We start from the raw sequence: 14115 nt of genomic DNA, 5'->3' as shown, positions 1-14115 counted from the left end.
CTTAACGTAAACTCGCTCTTAGTTGTAAAATCATAAAATGCATTGGATCGTTATTTGAGGGTAATTTCCCTTGTATCCATGCTTGTGGCCATTAATCATTTTCCTGCTTTCTAATTATTTTTATCTTTTTTAGTTGTTAAACAAAAAAATCAAATATTAAAAAGTGTTTGGCTTAGTGTAGAAAGTGAAAATTCCTTACTTGCTTGATCGCCTAGTATATTATTCCCTATGGATTCGACCCCGACTCATAGTTGGATAAATTATATTGCGACGACCGTGTACACTTTCTCTTTGAGGAGCAGATTTGGATGTTATCACTTTTGGCGCCGTTGCCAAGGAACAATTTGGCGTATTTAGGCTAGTTTAGGAAATAAACTAACTTGCTTTAGTCCAAACTTGTGAATATTTATGTCGCTGTTTTCTTTGCTTTATTTTCTTTTTATTTGAAAAATGGCATCATTCCATAAAAATGGATCGGAGGGTAGTTATTCATACTTTGATGACCTTATCCTTATTGTGGAGGACCCCACTCTTGGCAAACTTGTTTGAAGTCTCCCGAGGAAGGATTGTGTACACAATTTCGAACCCATGAGTGGAGCATATGTGATAGATGTGGTGGTCAAAATGGCCATGGGACTAATTGTGCTTATGTGTCCTTCCCTTCCCCGAATCCCCACTATGACAGTTCTACTTTTTGTTGTGACAATGATAGGAAAATGGAAGCGGAAGAAGTTTGAGAATGGTCAAAAGGGAGAATTCAAGCTCATGATGGAATGCCTACTTGATAGAGGAAATGAAAATCAAAAGGCCTTGGAGGAGTACTTGGAAACTAGTCTCCAAATTGGCTTGATGAGCGAAGACAAAGATCCTCCATGGACATTTGCATAAAATCAAGAAGAATTCTCAAATGCTCAATATGAGAAGATAATGCCCATGTAGGTGGCCAATCATGAAAATGAGGAATCAAGAATTGAACACCCTCCAACCGAATCCATTCTCATCGGAGATGCCGAAGAAGAAAAGAAATTAGAGTCAACCGTTTTCTTGCAAAAAATGGTAGAAGTTGACTCTAATTTGGGGGAAAATGAAAATGTCAAAATCCGGAAAAATTTACAAATTGGGAGGTTGAAGTCTCAGTCCAACCATTTTTCTACATTGAATTTGTGTGGTGGTATGGGAATTGAGCCAGGTACATCCATGTTGGATGGTGAAAAAGAAAGACAAGTGCCTTACATCTTGCAATTTGAAAGATCGAGAAGGCAAAATTACATTCCTCATTTGTAAGCCAAGAAGTGTAAAATGAAGAAATTGACGTTTGACTTGTTCATCTACTTACCACTCCCGCCGCTCGCGGTCACAAACTTGAGTCCAAGTTGGGTGCCCAATTTATAAGTTCTAAATGGCAAGAAAAGGGGTAAAGTTGGTAACCGTCGTGGTGCGACGTTAAATGAAACGCTTGGTGGGAGGCAATCCATCGTTTTCAAAGTTTTTCATCATTTTTGAAATTTTCTTTTTCAGAATAGTTTATTTTATTGTTTTAGACTAATCTACCAAATTTCATATTTTTTGGAGTTGTTTTGGATAGGGATGAAATTAGAGCAGCAACGTAACAGTGTAGAAAATAGTCCATGAGCTAAGTGTGGAAAGACTGCACAGTGAAAAAAAAAAAAAGACAAAAGAAAATGGAAAAGAAGGAAAAATACAGAAAACTGCCTCTGGAAATTAAATGAGCAGAGAAAGTGAGGCAGTGCACTATGCATAGTGACCATGTCTAGGTAACACTTTAATGCAAAAGTCCCAGGTGAAAAAGGTGTTGTATATATTTGAAAGAACCAAGTGCAAATTGCAAAAATCTGCCCAATATTTTACCACTAAACTGCACAAACACTCACACACACCCAACTCTGAGACCTTCGACCCTCCTAAATCTATCGCCACTCCTCACACAACTCACCATCACAGGCCACAAACAACCAGGTACGCTTCTCTTGTTCTTTCTCTGTTATTTTCTCTTCCCTCTCTCCTCTCCTCTCTCTCCCTTGCTTTCTCTCTGCTGAAATTTTTCTTTTCCTTTATTTTCTATACCTATGGTTTGTTTATACGAAATTTGGGGTCACAACTTGAGGTGTTGTTGGCTGAATGACATGTAGTTGTGCTTTTTTGAACTATAGTTTCCTTGTTTTGGGGAGGGTGATTCAATTGTCTGGTGGTGAGAAATAGCTTGTTTAAAGAGATGCACACAACCTAGTTGATGAATTGTCTAAGAGGGGAATTAGTTCATCAGTAAAGTCTTAGTAACCAAGCACTATTAAGAGTTGATTGTGAGTAAGTTTTGGATATTCAAGTAGGTTGTGGACTGCTTCTTGGTCAAATTGTTCGAGCTTGTCACAGGCATTCGTTTGGCGCGAAGTGTGGCGAACTTGCCTGTAAGCATGCTCAAGTGTTCAGATTCTCCCCCCCAAAACCTGCTCTAATGATCTTTAAAGGCATCATAATGCTTGTGTGGGGTGGGGGAGAGCGACATTAATTGATACTATGACTGCCGGTGTTAAGCCAAGCGACTGTGAGTGTCATTCGTGCTAGTGTCGTTGTGTGTTGTGCCAGCTGATTTAGAATGATTCTCAGCTACTGAACGAGTTATCCCAGCGTACTAGATGTTTCAGCATGTGTAATTTGAAAGATGTGTTTATGATTTTTTTGGGGGGTAATTGTTGTGCTGAATGTCATTAGAACGAGCTAATTTCCACTTTAACAATGTTCGCCTGCATATGTCACTCTACTCAAGAGATGAATGATCATGAATGAAGCTCAATGGCACATATACTGTAATGCAAATTGAATGTTGTGAATTGTAGAATCCTGAGAATAGAAGTTATCCTGAGATGCTGTAAAAGAACATTGAGTTTGAGTGTCCGAAAAATTGATTTGGTGGTTGAATAGGCTGATGGATATTCGTAATAGTTTTGATGTATATGAGTACTAATGAAAGTTCTTGATGGCATTTTTTGGTGTACTAGGATGTCTATGATTTTTAACATCAAGACTCGATTTTTATGCCAAATTTCATTATATTTCTATTGCTGGATGCACCTAATGTTCTCTGGTAGGTTCTCAAATGATCCTTCATTTGGTGGAATTATACCGTACCAAAGATTGTTTAGCCAAATGAAACGATAGACTGCTGAGAAATGTACATTCTGATACAAAATGGCTTCAAGTTCACCTTATGCTCTAGTTCAGTGACATGTCTATTCAGGGAGTCCCTCTTGCTTTGCTTCTATTGTGTAGTTACATTGAGGACAATTGTCACGCCCTGAACCATGGCATGAACGTAATACGACACTCAATGTCTTGCTGCATGTGACCGAACAAACCACATGGCTTGCTGAGTCTACATGGGATATGAACTGATGCGGAATATAAAGTAAACATGCATGAATTGTGAAAACATGGAGTTCAATAATCATAAGTCTGAAAGTATTATTATTATATCATGAATGCGGAATTATAGTAATGTAGCCAACGAGGCTAACTCAACTAAACATCTGACATGATAACTGACTAGTCTATGAAACCTCTGACATGAATCTGACTGCTACATTATTCATCGGGACAAGGCCCCCGGCATACCTTAAATGCACAACTGACATAAATAGAAGTAAAGACAAAACCTCGAATGAGATGAGGCTCACCAAAAGTTGATACGAGTAAATCCGCTGTCCTGTAAATCAATACTTGCATCGTGAAATGCAGGCCCCCGGCAATGAAAAGGGGACGTCATTGTATTATAACATGAAGATAAATATATAATATAGCTTGTATAAAAACATGGAAACATGTAGAAGTTCATGAAAATAAACATGAAAGTTCATATCTTGCATCTAAGAACTCATGGAATGCAAAGTATGGGTTTTCAACTATGACGAAAAGATTCTTAATAACGAAAAAGGAATATTAAGAACACAATAACGAACTATTAAAACAAACATGGTATATCATGGTACATGTACTTAGGATTATCATAAACATGTCTAAAACCCTAGTTTTGGTGAACTTTCGTATAATCATGGAAGAACGTAAAATGTGAAGAACAATGATGTTCCACTCGTGGATAGAAACCCTACATACGTGGTGATACTCCAAACTCGTCGTAAAGGTCTGAACTTTGAAGAAGAATTCCAAAGCCTTAATCTTGAATTTCTTAAATGGGTTTTCTTGAAAACCCTAGGTTAAGAATGGTAAATTCTTGTTCAGGAATCATGGATATACATTAGAATTGACTTGGAATGCATAGAATAGACTTACTTTGATGTTTTGGATTGATGGGAGACGAAAACCTTCATGCTAGGGCTTGGGAATTGTGAAATTTGATTCTCTAGAATGAAGTGTTGTATTTATATTGTTTGTTGTCAGGGAGGATTGATGGTGCAGTTGACGGTCCATCGACATGTCGACGGTCCGTCGAGTTGCTTACACAGTTCGAGTCTGATTTTTGACGGTGCATCATTGAAGGTCCGTCAACATGTCGACAGTCCGTCGATTCGACCGTACTGTCAATAGTCTGAGGAAGTCCAAAGAGTTTGCAAAACGAGGTTCCTAGGGATGGTGCATTTTGACGGGCCGTCGATCAATCAACGGTCCGTCCCTTTAGCCGTCGAATGCCACCCGTAGAATTGAGTCTGATTTTTTTTTACTTAAACTCCCATTTTTTGGCTTCTGGGATCCCTGAGTCATAGGCGTGACTTAGTTTAAAGGTACGAGGTGTTACAATATCTCCCCTTGAGATCATTCGTCCTCGAATAATGGGTCATGGTTAAGAGTGTGACTGGACATGGCTTGAGTACGTGAATGTGAGGAAACATGACATGGAACATGGAGACTGAATTTTTATGACATTGTTACATGGAAACATGAATATTGAGGCATGGAACATGAGCACTGGATACATGAGCTTGAAACATGAGACATGACATGGACTATGGAAGGGTTACCTTGAACATTCTCTGTTGGTTCCTTAAACAAGTACGGATACTTGGATTTCATGTCTTCTTTGACTTCCCATGTAGCCCCTTCCACTTTCTGACTCCTCGACAAGACTTTTACTGAGGCAATTTCTTTTGTTCTCAACTTGTGAACCTGACGATCTAGAATAGCTACGGGGATCTTCTTCATAAGTCAAACCATCCTTAACCGTTATAGTATCAGTAGGAACAACCAACAAAGGGTCTCCCACACACTTCCTTAACATGGATACATGAAACACTGGGTGTACAACAGCCAAATCTTGTGGCAACTCAAGCTCATAAGCTACTTGACCAACCCTTGGTAGAATTCTGTAAGGTCCAATGTATCTGGGACTAAGTTTTCCTTTCTTATCAAATCTCATCACACCTTTCATAAGTGAGACCTTTAGGAACACCCAGTCATCAACTTGAAATTCTAAGTCCCTACGCCGCATATTTGTGTAGGAATTTTGGCGACTCTGAGCCATCCTCAAATGCTCTTGGATCAACTTGACTTTTTCCATAGTCTAATATACTTAACTCTGGTCCTAACAACTCAACCACCTACCAGCTAACCAGAGCACAACACAAACCTCAAAGATCACCATAATACGCATGACATGACATAACAGGGTATCAGAACATGAATGTGACTGACATGAATACGTGAATAATAACTTTCATGAGTCCCGATCTGACATGAACACATAGATATTGAAGTGAATGAATACATGGATACTATACACGAGACTTGAGAAAGAATTCGCGGGCATGAATGACATGACTACTGGATCACGAACATAAACATGACACGATTACATGGACGTAAGGAGCATGACATGGAACATGAATACTGGCCGACGTGGATACATGGGTGTTGAGCTGACATGAGACTTGAATACATGGATATCATAACATGAAATTGAATGCCAAAAACATGGATTTTACAATAGGAGATTTGTGTGCTGAGCGGAGATGAAATTTGAACACTTAGAGACTTGATCATAGATGTTCATATACCACCATAATGGGCATATGAGATAGGAGTATGACTTAGGCTTTGAATGTAAGCGAAACTCGATGCGAATGAGACGGACATGAGTCATAGAACTAGAATACGATCTTACCACAATGTTCTAGCATAGACATGACATGAATACGTCGAATCTGAGTGGAATATTTCTTAAATAAGTACCACAAGGTACCTGAAAGGATCTCTTCTTTGAAATTGGGGTATAACTTTACTTCAAACCTTACCTTGTTCGTTCTGAAACATACTTATGAGCTGGCTTACCTTGCTTATTATCGTGAGCGGATCATAAAGAATTGGGAGAAAATGAAGCATTCGTACGAATCATATGAGACACTTCATTTTAGGGCATAAACATGCTATGGGGACATTGAAAATGAATGACGTAAAACGGAACATACGTACATGGAAACATAATTAATATGGCATATAACATTAATACATGAATAGCATGACATGGGGCATGAGGACATGAGCAACATGGCGTTTACATGAGTACTTCGAAGCTGCTTACCCTGGCGTTTGGACATGAGTTCATGAGTATTGAAGTAAGAATAAAGCATAAGTGTGACTTGCATGGAGTGCAATTTGCAGGCTTCACTCTTGGGTACTCAGAGACATAGAGCACATATAAGCTATCACCTTTGGAACTTACATATTCTTACAGAATGGGACATGGTTCAACATAGCTTACTCTTATCACTGTGAGTAGATGCCCTCGTTATAAAATAAGGTTCATGAAGGAAGGGATTATAGGCATGAGTACTTCGTGCATCAAGCATCTAAGACATGAGTATAAAGTCGTTTTGGACATGAACAAGGCATAGGTACTTAGGAAAAGAGAAAGGCATCCTTAGTGCCAAGCTATGAGATGGTTTAAGACATTAGCTAGAGGAGCATACACACGAATTACATCGAATCGTGGGTAGGACATCCATCTTGATCTACTTTCATCATTACCTATCACCATCATTGTTACGATACCGCTATAAGTGGGACGCATGAAGAGATGAATTGGGGTACGAGTACGTGGCAACGTGGATAGCATAATCGTTGGGGTCAAAATAAGACATTTACCTTAGTCATTCTCCTCTTATTCGAGGGATAGGTGTAGATCGCATAGGAATTTTTGTCTTTAAACGTTGACATTACTTTCTCCTTGATCCTTATCAAAATCATCATCATATTCGAAAATCACTTAAAAGTTAGATCATGGACATGGGTATAATTGCACGATAGATACGTGGGACAAGATTGCGGTTTTTAACTTTAGACACGAGTACAACCTGATGTGTGAAACATGCAAGAACATTTCTTTTGCATAGCTTGCTATCGTATGAAGTCTTCATCCCTGAATCATAAACATGGAGTGTAAAGCGCTAACGTGAGAACGATATAGTATGTAAGGTATGAGTAGAGTACTTCTAGGCATAGGTACCACCTAATACGTGAATTACTCCAGAATAGCGTTACTCCAAACTTTTCTTTCTTGACACTTATCAATATAAAGAACACATGCTATACCTTGGTACTTTGTCGTACCATCCCCCCTTTAGTTCAAAAGCTGACGTTTTAAGCCTGAGAATTCCTTAAGTCTGATGAGAAGTCGCTATCTGATCATTCTCCTGGTTCTGACTCTAAGACTATCGTTGTGAGACTTACTTTTTTAATTTCCTTGCCTACCTTCTCTATTACCCATCAAAATAATCCTCTTAAGACAACTTACTAACATTACAACCTATAATGCTGCCAAAACACTTAAACAAGTTAGGATTATACCAAGAGACTCAACATCATCCAATTGTATCTTCTAGTCAAACACTAACTTTTTTGTTTTAGCCATATACATAGTCACACTGAAGTATGTCTTCATCGTTGAAGGGAAAATTTTAAAATACTCTACTCTGAACCTTCGATCACAATGTAGCCACTAGAACACAATAATTCAAGAGGCAATACCAGCTCATACATATGAAGAGGGAAAACTATTGGCATACCTACGACAACGTTTGGCGGTGCCTCTGAAGCCTAACAACCTACCATGTCATGATAACGGGTCTAACCCCTTTTTGATCCTGACACTTGACTACTACCTATGCCTCGACCTGCTGGTGCCTGAGTGTTATGGGCTAGAAAAGGTGTTGCTGATGCTGATGCGACTGGTCCGGTGGGCTGAACTGCACCCCCACCTCTGTTGGCACTACTATACTTGGTCGATGGGCACTCTCTCTGCATGTGGCCTCGAAGACAACAATTATAACATACATCCATGCTCATACGACAGTTTCCTGCATGCCTTTTGCTACATTTGCTACAAGGAGGATGCCGCTGAAAATTTAAATCCATACTGTTATTAAACTGGGGCATTCCCTTTGTAGATATCCTAATCCTCTGCAGACGAAACAATCCAGAGCATCCTCAGGATATGGAGCTGAGTGGCAATCTCCACGGCCTAACTTGGGGCACTTGGTCTGCTTGTGGCCCCTCTTACCACAATTGTAGCATATTTTGAGTCTTATGTAGCATTCACCTATGTGGCGCTTCCCACATGTGGGGCAATTCGGTATGCTTGTAAAATCGGTCCTCTCATGTCTTTTTGTTGCACGAGCAACTCTATTACGTGTTGGATTCATAGTTGCATTATCGAGAGGGGGAATAAGGCACATCCCCTCGAAACAAGAGCCTCAAATGCATTAAGGGTTCGGTCTATTCTCCCCACACGTTCCGGTCCAATTTGCTCCATTCCTGACAACTCCATCTGAAAGGAACACGTCGATAATAATTAGCGGTACGTCTCATTCTTCCTTTAAAACGAGGCGTATTCGGTAGAAAAGGACAGAAGTCGAAAAATTTCTTACGGCATAGCTCTATGGCACGATCTAGAGTAGAAAGAAGTGAGACAATCCTAGATGTCTTGGTGGTCAACTGTTTATATGTGTGGCGCGCACACACATATAAAAGCTACCCCACTAGACATGGTTTCATAGATTCCCTAAGACACTAGAACCTAGGCTCTGATACCAAGCTTTATCACGCCCCGAACCATGGCCTAGACGTAACACGACACTCGGTGTCTTGTTGCATGTGATCGAGCAAATCACATGGCTTGCTGAGTCTACATGGGACATGAACTGATGCGGAATATAAAGTAAACATGCATGAATTGTGAAAACATGAAGTTTAATAATCATAAGTCTGAAAGTATTACTATTATATCATGAGTGCAGAATTATAGTAAGGTAGCCAACGAGGCTAACTCAACTGAACATCTGACATAACAACTGACATAACAACTGACTAGTCTATGAAACCTCTGACATAAATCTGACTACTGAACTGTTCACCGGGACAAGTCCCCCGACATACCTTAAATGCATAACTAACATAAATAGAAGTAAAAACATAACCCCGAATGAGATGAGGCTCACCAAAAGCTGATACGAGCAATGTTCTAATGAGTAAATTCGTTGTCCTGTAAATCAATACCTGCATCGTGAAATCTAGGCCCCCGGGTAATGAAAAGGGGACGTCAGCACATTTGAATTGTACTGGCATGTAAAGCAACTGAATGAAATAAAGCATGGCACATGAAATAATGGAACTGAAACTGAAACTGTATCTGTAAGCTGAACATCAACATGAGTATCATCTGACAAGTATATATATATATAAACATGAGAAAAACATTTTAAGTTGGGAGAGCATTAATATAACCAACAACATGAATCACCACGTGGGTACGTGGAGTCTGGTACCTTACCCGACTAGCAGAGATATCATACCTTGCCAGGGGTAGGAGATATGAACATGACATGAAATGATCCAATCAATAAAACATGAAGGAATCGTCCTAACTAGGCGGAGCGATCCTTAGCCTACGGTGGCTAACATAGTTTCAGGATATCTGAGCCTTCTCGGTAATCTGTGCAACTCCTAAAATTATGAACATGGATATATTTGGCTTAGTAGCCCATGAAGTATATAAACATGATTGTAAACATGATTCGTGATTATATTATAACATGAAGATAAATATATAATATAAATTGTATGAAAACATGGAAACATGTAGAAGTTCATGAAAATAAACATAAAAGTTCATATCTTGCATTTAAGAACCCATGGAATGCAAAGTATGAGTTTGCATGGATTACAGATAAATTCTCAATAACCAAAAGAGAATATTAAGAACACAATAACGAACTATTAAAGCAAACATGATATATCATGGTAAATGTACTTAGGGTTATCATGACCATGTCTAGAACCCTAGTTTTGGTGAACTTTCGTATAATCATAGAAGAACGTAGAGTGGGAAGAACAATGATGTTCCCACTCGTGTATAGAAACCCTACATACCTGGTGATACTCCAAATTCGTAGTAAAGGTCTGAACTTTGAAGAAGAATCCCAAAGCCTTAATCTTGAATTCCTTAAATGGATTTTCTGGAAAACCTATGTTAAGAATGATGAATTCTTATTTAGGAATCATGGATACACATTAGAATTGACTTGGAATGCATAGAATAGGATTACTTTGATGTTTTGGATTGATGGGAGAAGAAAACCTTCGTGTTAGGGCTTGGAAATTATGAAAACTGATTTTCTAGAATGAAATGTTGTACTTATATTGTTTGTTGTCGGGGAGAATTGACGGTACACTTGAAGGTCCGTCGAGTTGCTTAGACCGTCCGAGTCTGATTTTTTACGATGCATCATTGACGCTCCGTCGACCTATTGACTGTCCGTCGACCTGTCGACTGTCCGTCGATTCGACTGTAATGTCAATAGTCTGAGAAAGTCCAGAGAGTTTGCAAAATGAGGCTCCTAAGGAGGGTGCATTTTGACAGGCCATCGATCAATCGACGGTCCGTCCCTTTGGCTATCGAATGCCACCCGTAGAATTGAGTCTGGGTTTTTTACTTAAACTCCCCCTTTTCGGCTTCCGGGATCCCTGAGTCATAGACGCGGCTTAGTTTAAAGGTACGAGGTATTACAACAATGCAACATTTTAAGTTGGGGAGTGAAACTTCATTTTGATAGATATTTTTGTGATGGGTGTGTGATATGTCATGATGGATGATAATTTGGTAGATTGACTTTTTTTTGTTTTTTTATTTTCACTAACATATTTATATTAGTACGATTTTTATTTTTTTTGTTTGTTTTTGTATGCCTATGTTTTGTTGTGTATTAGCAATATCCTTGGCTTTTCTTTGTCGTGGTTCTTTTCCCCAGGATGCTAATGTCTTGTGAACCCGGTGTTTTTAGATAGTTTTGAGTCGGCTTGTCCCTAGGATAGATAGTTGGGCACTTTCTTAAGGGAAGTAAACCTTGTAGGTTAGGTGTAGAATTGAGTTTTAGGTACTTTAGGAGTAAAAAAAGTGTTGGGATGTGATTTTTTTGCCCCTTCACTAACTTTTGGCTTGCTTAGTACAACTTATTTAAACTTTCACATAGGAATTCTTGATCTTTGAAAAAGAAAACGAGAAGTAATGATTCTTGTTTTGGCCTTTAGACTCAATTTTTAGTTCTTTCTTTCACTAATTAGTCTATTTAGATTAAAAGTGACTTTGTGAGTTCATTTTGTTTCAATTGGATCTTGGATACATATTCTAATTGAGTTTTCATGTGCCATGTATTGTGAGGTTTATTTGCAAGTTCGATTGCATATCTTGTGATCTAAAACTTGCCCGGAATGTGTTTCAAGGAGAAATCCTAGATTTACTTGGTTTGAAAAATGAAGTTAGGCCTTCCTTGAACCGTATTTGTGCCTTAAATTTCCTACCCTTGCATACTTTCCCTAGTCAACCCCTTTTGAGCCTTTCGCCTTTTCTTTTGCAATCATGTTACAAGCTTTAACCTTTTATTCTTTATAGACCTATCTTTTGGCATCCTACCTCCCTAAGTGTTTTGAAAGTGCAAATATAGGCTAAAATCCTAAATTTGGCGGTGATGGTTGAAAAAAGTTGTGATATGGAGTTACTTTAAGGGTGAAAAGGTGAAAGAAAAAAATGAAGCAGTAGAATAGAAAAGGATTTTTTTTTTTTTTTGGAAACTTCCTTATTATTTTGAAAGAAGGAATAATAAAGAGTTGTGAATAAAGGGAAAGCTAGTTGGTGAAATGAAAAATAAAGAAAAGGGTGGAAAAGTTTGAAAGAAAGTATGATTTGATTGTTGCAAATTGTAGTGCTTATGGAGATTTTGATGCACTTTTACTCAAATTGTGCCCTACCTTAACCAAAAGCCTACATTACAATCCTTTAAGTCCTAATTAATTTTGAACCAAGCGTGTCTATATTAGTGGAGAAATACATAAAAGTCAAGTCTATGGTACTACTTGTGTGCATTTAAACATCTTTGTGTGTGAGAGAGCTAATTCTTTCAATTTGATATCCCATTTGTGTCTTAAATTGCATTTTATGAGTTGGGATTCTCTCTCGATTGTGAGGGCACATGAGAATTTGAGTTGTGAATTTGTTCCATTTTCCAATTTAAAAGAATGAACCAAAGAAAGTTGTTTTGCGACAAAGAGGCAAATTTGAAGCTATAGTGTCATGACTTGATTGTTACTAACTTGGTGTTTAAGCATTTGAAATGAAATGAAATGAATGAGAACTTGTTGGCGACTCATGTGTCTTGGGTTAATTGTTGATACCAATCAAAGTCATGTGTTTGTGCTTAAAGTAGACTTTTTAACTTGGTATGATGTTGGTGCACTATTGAGTTGATTCCTTCGAAGGAGATGGTATGTTTTGATTGCTTGAGGACAAGCAATAATTTAAGTTTACGGTTTGATAAGTTGGTAATTTACCAACTTATCTCTTCTTTAATCTTAGATTTTTGCTAAGCTTGATTGAGAAAATAGTGTATTTAATGTCGTTTACTTTCATTTTATAGGTTCTATGTAATTTAGAAGTAATTGGGAAGAAATCAAGTGAAAATGAGGTAAAAAAGAGCAAAAACGAAGAAAAGAAAAAACTGGCTAGAAGTGCAAAAAAAGGCCAGTTTTGCAATTTCGAAAATTTGAAATTATGAGGACTGTTTTTTTCATTTTTTGAGTGAGGAAATGGGGGAACTACACAAGGAAGACAAGGGAGACATTATTTTCATCTTTGGCCATTTTTACAAGACTTGGAAGCTAGGGTTCATCAACTACACTATTGGAGGAGAAGATTGGAGGATTTTAATGATAAATTTTTTAAACCTTTCTTCAATTCCGTATTTTGTATTGCATACCTAAGTGTGTAGCAATTATTATTCACTTAAATCTTGTTTATGGGAATATTCATGATTAAAGTTTGGATTAAAACTTTTGTTTTGCTTATGTTGAATGGTTTTTGTTTCTAATGAAATGGGTCTTTGTTTCTTTAATTAATCTTGTTCTTTACTGTTTCTTAAGAGGTTAGCTAACCCTAGGACTCGCCCATTTACTTCGATTTGAGCTCGGAAGAGAAAAATTGAAGTTGGGAAAGATTAATTAACAAGGATTTGGGACTTTAAACCCCATCTAATAACTTGAGCTAAGAATACGAAAGTTAACTTGAGATTCAATTGGTAGTGCTTAATATCACACCATAAAGCTTGGAAAAGTTTAGAGTCAAATTCATTGATTTGGTTGAAAGACTTTCAATGAGATTTAGAAACCATTATCTATTAACATAACTCGCTCTTAGTTGTAAAATCATAAAATGCATCGGATCGTTATTTGAGCGTAATTTCCCTTGTATCAATGCTTGTGGCCGTTGTTCATTTTTCTCGCTTTCTAATTAGTTTTATCTTTATTAGTTGTTAAACAAAAAAATCAAATATTAAAAAGTGTTTGGCTTAGAAAGTGAAAATTCCTTACTTGCTTGATCGCCTAGTATATTGTTCCCTGTAGATTCGATCTCGACTCATAGTTGGGTAAATTATATTGCGACGACTGTGTACATTTTCTCTTTGAGGAGTGAATTTGAACAATTGGACGTTATCAATAAGTAGCGGAATACTTTATTGGCGTTTTTTGGAGGGGGTTTTGGGGGCAAGGGAGTTCATCCGAACCCCCTAGGCGAAAATTTATACGATATATATAAAATCAAAC

General features: G+C 37.9%; 1 long non-coding RNA gene across 1 annotated transcript; it reads left to right on the top strand.

The window, feature by feature from the left end:
• The first annotated feature begins 1592 nt into the window (after positions 1–1592).
• Positions 1593–13406, top strand: LOC132615743 (uncharacterized). Its single transcript, XR_009572816.1, has 2 exons — positions 1593–1977; positions 12933–13406. It is a non-coding gene; the product is annotated as an uncharacterized LOC132615743 (long non-coding RNA).
• Positions 13407–14115: the final 709 nt, after the last annotated feature.

The sequence above is a fragment of the Lycium barbarum genome, chromosome 10 (genome assembly GCF_019175385.1).
Source record: "Lycium barbarum isolate Lr01 chromosome 10, ASM1917538v2, whole genome shotgun sequence".
Lineage (NCBI taxonomy): Eukaryota > Viridiplantae > Streptophyta > Magnoliopsida > Solanales > Solanaceae > Lycium > Lycium barbarum.
The sequence above is the reverse complement of the archived record's forward strand: the minus strand, read 5'-3'. Positions and strand labels throughout refer to the sequence as shown.